Genomic DNA, 6,789 nt, shown 5'->3' with positions numbered 1-6,789 from the left:
TACAGCTGACCCATTGTCTACCAAAGTTAGAGGGATGTTGTATCCCTTGCACCCCACAGTTAAATATAATGCATTGTTGTGGGTAGTGTCTTTTGAAGGAAAATCATCATTGGTCAAAATGATTGATTTGTCAGATTTCTCGCTAGTAAGCAGGCTAACGAGATCTTGAGGGGTTGTGTCTGTGCTTACAGACAAAGCCGTCAGAGCGTTCATAAGGGAATTCCTATGTTCTTTAGAAGTACTTAGGAGTTCCCAAATGATAACATTCGCCTTGGATTGGCGAAGATGTTTGACCAATGGATCTTCCACCTCAAGTGGAGGTGGTATTGTATTTTTCATTTGACCTTGAGTTTGATTTTGTGTGGTCGAAGATCCATTTGGTGGTGGTGCTTGGTAAACGCGCCCAGAACGAGTTAGATGATCTATATCGTTTGGATTGGTTGTAGGATTCATAAACAAACTTTCTTCTAGAGGCTTTGAGCGTGCCTCCATTTCAAGATGTTCCATGATTTGAACTTGATGCCATTGTTCATCCAAGGAGAGATTTAATAAGTCTTGTGACTTCCCCAAGAAGATCCCAATCAAGCACTCCATTTGTTTCATTTTGTAAACAAGTTGGAGGTGGGACGGCGGCATACTTAGAGACATATAAGTCTTGAAAGTCGTCGTCCCATAGTCCACATACTTCATTAGTTGCCCCTATGAGTATTGTGGATAGAGGTTCTCCTATAGGTGTGATATAGCTCAAAGGATTGAACATATCGCTTCCCATATGGTCCTCATTGATGTGAAACACCCCTAAGGGGGATGCGTTATTATTAGGTTTAGGCGTGGGAATTCTCCCATCGTCTACCAAATCTTGTATTTTATGCTTTAAGACAAAGCAACGTTCAGTATCGTGTCCATTGCCTCTATGATAAGCGCAATAAGCATTACCATCCCAATTAGCAAATCTTCTTTCTGGTGAAATGGGTGGTGTTGGTCCTATTGGTGCAAGTAAACCTTTTTCATTTAATTTCTCTAGCAATTCTTTATAGCTCACAGGAAATGGAGTAAATTTTCTTTCTCTTGTCCATCTTTTTCTAGGATCATTATATTGATTCGTGTTATTGTATTGCGTGGAGGTCACAAATACGTCAATAAAGGATGATGTGCTATCATTCCCCTTCTTGTAGTTATTTTTAGGTTGATGATGATGATGGGGTTTATTTGCTTTTTCTTTAGCAAGATCATCTTCAATCCTAGTAACCACGGAATAGACCTTTTGAAAAGTGTCTAAACCAAGGTAACGTAGATGTTTGTTGTACTTTTCATGACAGTTGTCAATGAATTTTTATACTAATTTGTGTTCGGGTGGCCTTTGGGCAAGGTAGGCCGCCTTTTCTCGCCATCTACCATAGAAAGCAAGGAAACCTTCATCGTCGCCTTGCTTTAGCATTTCGAGTTCACGTAGAGTGGATTTGAACTCTAAGTTACTCTCATATTGGGTAATGAAAGCCGAAACTACATCTTCCCATGTTGCCTTGAATTTTTTATCTAGCCCATAGTACCACTCTCTTGCGATTGGGTCTAGAGATAAAGGGAAAGTCAAAGCATAGAGCTTAGGATCAACTCCCTTTAATGCCATGGTGCCAGTAAAACACATTAAATGATTTTGTGGATTATTGGTCACCTTAAATATTGGCAAGTTCGTAGCTACGAACTTTTCTGGTAAAGCAAGTCCTGCGGGAGGAGCAAACTTTTCTACGTCGAAGTACTTGTTCCCCATTATAGAACGAAGAACTAGCTTCTCCAACGACTTTTCTTTGATGGATAATTGTTCCATCTTTTCTTGCAAGGCTAAGGCTTCAACATTTTTCTTATTAGCCTTTTCAATTTTCTTAATTCTTTTCTCCTCGGCTTCTTGAGCCTTTTCCTCTCTCAAACGAAGAATCTCCTCTTGAAGTTCTTCAATGGTTGACATTGTTGTTGGACTAGGACTAGTTGTCGAAGAAAAATGGTTTGAAAGGGATTGATCTTTGGATGGTAAACGTAGAAGGCGAGTGCCCGGGAGTTTTCTTTCCCAAGATTGGAAACCGGCCCTAAAAGAAGTATGAAAGAATAAGTAAACCGATACACTTGCTTAGAAGGGGAAGAATGAAAAAGAAAATGACGCAAGATATATTCGAACGGATAACATCGCCCTTAACAATTCTTGAATAAAGATATCGTGTTTTGACGAGTCAATTTGTTTTTTGAAAAATCAAAATTGATTCATACAGTAGGCGCGCGCAAGTGATTTAGTTGCGCGCGGATGTCGCGCGCAACGAAATGACTTGCACTTGGAGGAGTCGTGCAACTCAATGAGTTGCGCGCGCCACCTGCTCGTATGATGATTTTTTTTTTAATTCGAGCACTTTTTTTTTTGTTTTCCTTTTTTTTTTTTGCATTGTTCTTTTTTTTTTTATGTTACCCTTCGAATATGAATCTAAATCACGAAGAGATGACTTCGTAATTGGGAACCTAGACCAAACTAAAAGGAAAAAAAAAAAAAAAAAAAAGAAGACTATCCTAACACGTTGCATATAGTCACAAAATCACATAAGCATGCCATAAGTCAAGATTCACGTATTGCCATTCTAAGGTCAAAAGGCTTGGGTGTCCAACGTACCATATCTTAAGAAACGACGCACAAATCAATCACTCAACGAGTTGACCTATGACATCGTCCTCCCAACATTTTGTTAGCGATATGGGTGGGATGATTGTTATTTATTTCGGGATAGAAGCCTAGTGTTAGCAACCCCTAGTCAATGAGCCAATCCCCAATGTTTAAGTGTGCTATACTTATTCATATGGGTGTTCATAAATCGGTCCGGACCGAAAAAATGGACCAAAAATCGGTCCGGTCTTCGGGTCTTGAAATTCATTTTTCCGGTCTTCGGTCCGGTCCGGTCCAAAACCCTATAAAAACCGGTTTTGGACCGGACCGATTTTTTATTAAAAATATGTGTGAAACCTTAAATAATGGTTAAAATTATTCTTAATAAGCTTAGAAAACTTTAAATTTATAAGCTTTTTGCACTGAACATACAAAAAAAGACGTAAAAATGACGTTACAATATAGTTTTTCAATAATTTTTTTCTGCTTTCCTAAACTTTATAAAAAAAAATTAGTATTCTTTTATGAAAAATTCTTAAATCGGTCCAAAGCTGTCCGGTCCGGGTTTTGGACCGATTCTTTCGGTCCGGTCCGGGTTCGGTCCTAATTAATCGGTCCGGTCTCCGATTCTTAAAATTCTAATTTTTGGTCCGGTCCAGTCTTGGATGGATGAACATCCCTACTTATGCATGATGCAATGTTGCTTGTTTGGTTTTTACTTTTGTGCAAAAGGAAGATATTATGCGTTCAAGTCTCGCTCTTTAACTAGAGATTGTCATAGTTAGTTCTCGTTACAACCCATAGGCAACCTGGTGTTGGAAACCTTGGACCATAACTAAGAACTAATCATGTAACCTCTAAGTCCCCAGTGGAGTCACCACTATAAGGAGGGTGTTCCCGTCTAAGGAGTACTCTCTTTAAATGCCCATGGCCCTTTAAAAGCCTAGGACTTTACACTTGTTAGGGTGTATTAGGATTTGAATTCCTGACTGTTTGGGGGACCTTGAATTTGAAATGATTCTATCATACACGCTTTTTTGTAAGGAACAAGTAGGAGTCACCAATGAGTTTTAGGAAAACCTATAAACCTCGATCATGCTTTTCTCCCAAGTAGAGTTCAAGGGATATTTAGCATGAATCATAAGTTTATATTACCCATGCCCAAATTGGTCTGCATAAACCAGAAATGAGTTCGGGAGCGAGGGTACTAAGATAACGTTCCCTTTACAGGGGAATCACGATCCTATCCCTAGTGCGGCCTCTACTAGCTCTTCCTTTTGCACAATTTCATCACCAAACAATATATGCAACGTGATACCTAAAACTATGTTAATTGATTTTATTTACACACATCAATTCACGTAGGAATTACATCGTAAGGTCGTTATTCTTATTTAATTAAATTCGTGAAAAGAACAAGAAAATAAACAATATTCACCTTGGCTTAAGTGATCAACCAACAATTACTTTATTCAATTCTAATCTTTATTTAACAAAAGATGCTATATGGAATTGATTAATTAATTATTTTAAAGGTGATCAAACAGCACTAATTAATTAATTAAGGTTCTTTAAAACAAGAAAATAAACGTGATTTAACTAAGTGCTAGGGAATTCAGCACTTCTCTTTGCTAGATCTCCAATTAGAACACTTATGGATTCCTTCTTGTTGGGGAACCTCCACCGTAGTAACAAAATATCAAAGGGGTGAGTGTTTAGGACAAGAGGGTTAGGAAGCACAAGTTCACAAGTACTCTGCCAGCGTTTTAGGTTATTTTTTGTGTGTTTAAGCCTCAGATTAGGGTCTTATTTATAGGGAATGATTAGGTTTAGGGTTAAGAGCATTCTGCCGCAGCAGGTGTCACGGGCAACTGGATGAGTTGCGGGCGGCTGTCACGCACAAGTGAATATGTCGCACGCAGATGATGCGCGCAGTTATTTGTCTTGCGATCATCTCTATGGTAAGATTCGATTTTCCAATATTTTGATATTCTGAATCTTTCGCGAGCGCATCTCCAGAAGTTGCGCGGAGTGCTGCGCCCAACTAAATAAGTTGCGCGCAACAGTTGAGCTCGACTTTGTGAGATGCGCGCGACATTTTCCGCGGCAGCTTAAATTTTAACCTAGACGCTCCTAAATCCGTCATTATTAGGTTTTAAGCACGGGCTTAAGCGCTAATATGATCGTGTTTAGTTATTTGGACCTTGTATTGGCTTTGTTCTTTTATTCGGGCTAGTCTTTTGTGTTTTGTGGCTTAACTATTTATCCATAAGTATTCTTCAATTTGATCCAACACGAAGATAGCTTTATTTATCGTCATTGCACTTCCTGTCGGGAAAGGAGGCCAAAATTAGATGTCTACAGTTAGCCCCCACTTTGATCGAGTCTACGATAGACGATGATCAAAGTAGTCAAGGAAAAATCCGAGACTTATTCTACGAAGTTCTCTAAGGTTTAGAGAATCTTTCAGTAATGTTTAAGGATGTCGAAACAGTCCTCGGTTTGCTAAGTGTTTGAAACAAGTAGCTATTAAGGCTAGAGAAAGTTTTCCCTAGTCTTAACGTGCTAAAGAATCTAGATTGATCCTTTGCAATTGTAGAATACTTTTATAAGTAAATGTATTCTGGGTGATGTCAAGTCATGAGAAGAGATCGGTTTTAAAAAAAAGACTAAAAGGGGATGATTTCCTCTCAATTATATCATCGTTGGTCTAAAGTCCCTCGATATGTCATTGAAACTTTAGCCTGACTTTAACAAAGTAAAAAGAATGAAAAAGGGTTTTCGATATTCGAACCGAAAAGGGTCCGGCATTCGAGCCAGGTCCGGTATTCGAACCGGATGTCCACAAGATAGAAATACATGTCTCAAGACTGGAGGCATATATCCAAATCCAGTGAGAGAGAAGAAAGTCAGCAACTCTCTCAGCAGTTTTGTCCACAAGATGAGTACACATGTCTCGGGACTGGGGGCACGTGACTACATGGGTGCGACGCTGTCTCATCGCTCTTTGTACAGGGGGTGGACGGACACCCTAACTGTCCGGTTAGTTAGTAAGCTCACTAACTACCGTATTTGCTAGGAGAATCTCACGAATTACTGATCCAAAAGCATTGGTATACGTGACCTCCGTCGTATGAGGCACCCAACCACCTAGCTCGACTCGCTAAAAACACAATAAGAGAGTCAAGGTTCCGAAAATAAAAGAAATATAAAAAAAAAACATATGGTAAAATACTAACCGGAACAAAAGCTGTGAAAGGAGTCAGCTTGGATGCGATGAAAGCCTGGTAAGATGCATCCGGCAGCACCAGCTGCTCCGCTGGATAACCGAGGATCGCTTGAGCTTGATCCTCAATAGACAGCAAGTCCGGACGCAACATCCGGATCGGAGGATCCGTAGGGACCGCAGGCTCCTCGAATGAAGACTTCCAGAGAACACGCTCGCCTAAAAACCAAGTTTATGTCCTCTGGAGGACTGGAAGTCCCTGATAAAGGGCCCGAAAACGGTAACAAATCATGCCAGACCGGACAGCCTCAGGGACTCCGACGATCAAACTCCAAGGACGAAGATCGATCTATAAACACAGCCACATGAAAAATCATCAGAAAATAAACAAAAATAAAAAAAAAATAAAAAAAAAAAGAGAAGATGCACATGTGGTTAAAATACTCACCGACGCACGAGTTGCTGAAAGGATCCTCTGGTGAAAGTCGCCGAAGTGGATCGCCTCTTCTCAATCGTGACCAGTCGATGGCCGATAGGAAAACGAGCAGTCACAAGCATCCTGGGGGTAAGAAAGGTAGGTACGAATATCCCCAAGACTATAAGAAGCGAATAATAATAAGGAAAAGAAAACAAAAATGGCAATTAAAAGAAAAAAAGAATAAGTATGCACCTCAAGGATACGACCATGCCACGTAAGGGAGATTCGAGGCACCTCAATTGATATGAAATAACCAAGAAAACTCAAGAAAAAGGGAGGAGAAATCAAGTAACAACCAATTCAATCAACAAATAAGGATAAACCTATCTCAAAATCACAAAGATTAATGAAATAGGGGTCTTAATCAGAGCCAACACTAAGTAAAGCTAGAATTAAGGTGTAACCACAACGATTACAAGGTAGCAATCACAAAGAAAGCAAGAT

Source organism: Chenopodium album, chromosome 2 (assembly GCF_948465745.1).
Source record: "Chenopodium album chromosome 2, dcCheAlbu1.1, whole genome shotgun sequence".
In the NCBI taxonomy this organism is placed as follows: Eukaryota; Viridiplantae; Streptophyta; class Magnoliopsida; order Caryophyllales; family Amaranthaceae; genus Chenopodium; species Chenopodium album.
Note: the sequence above shows the minus strand (reverse complement) of the source record.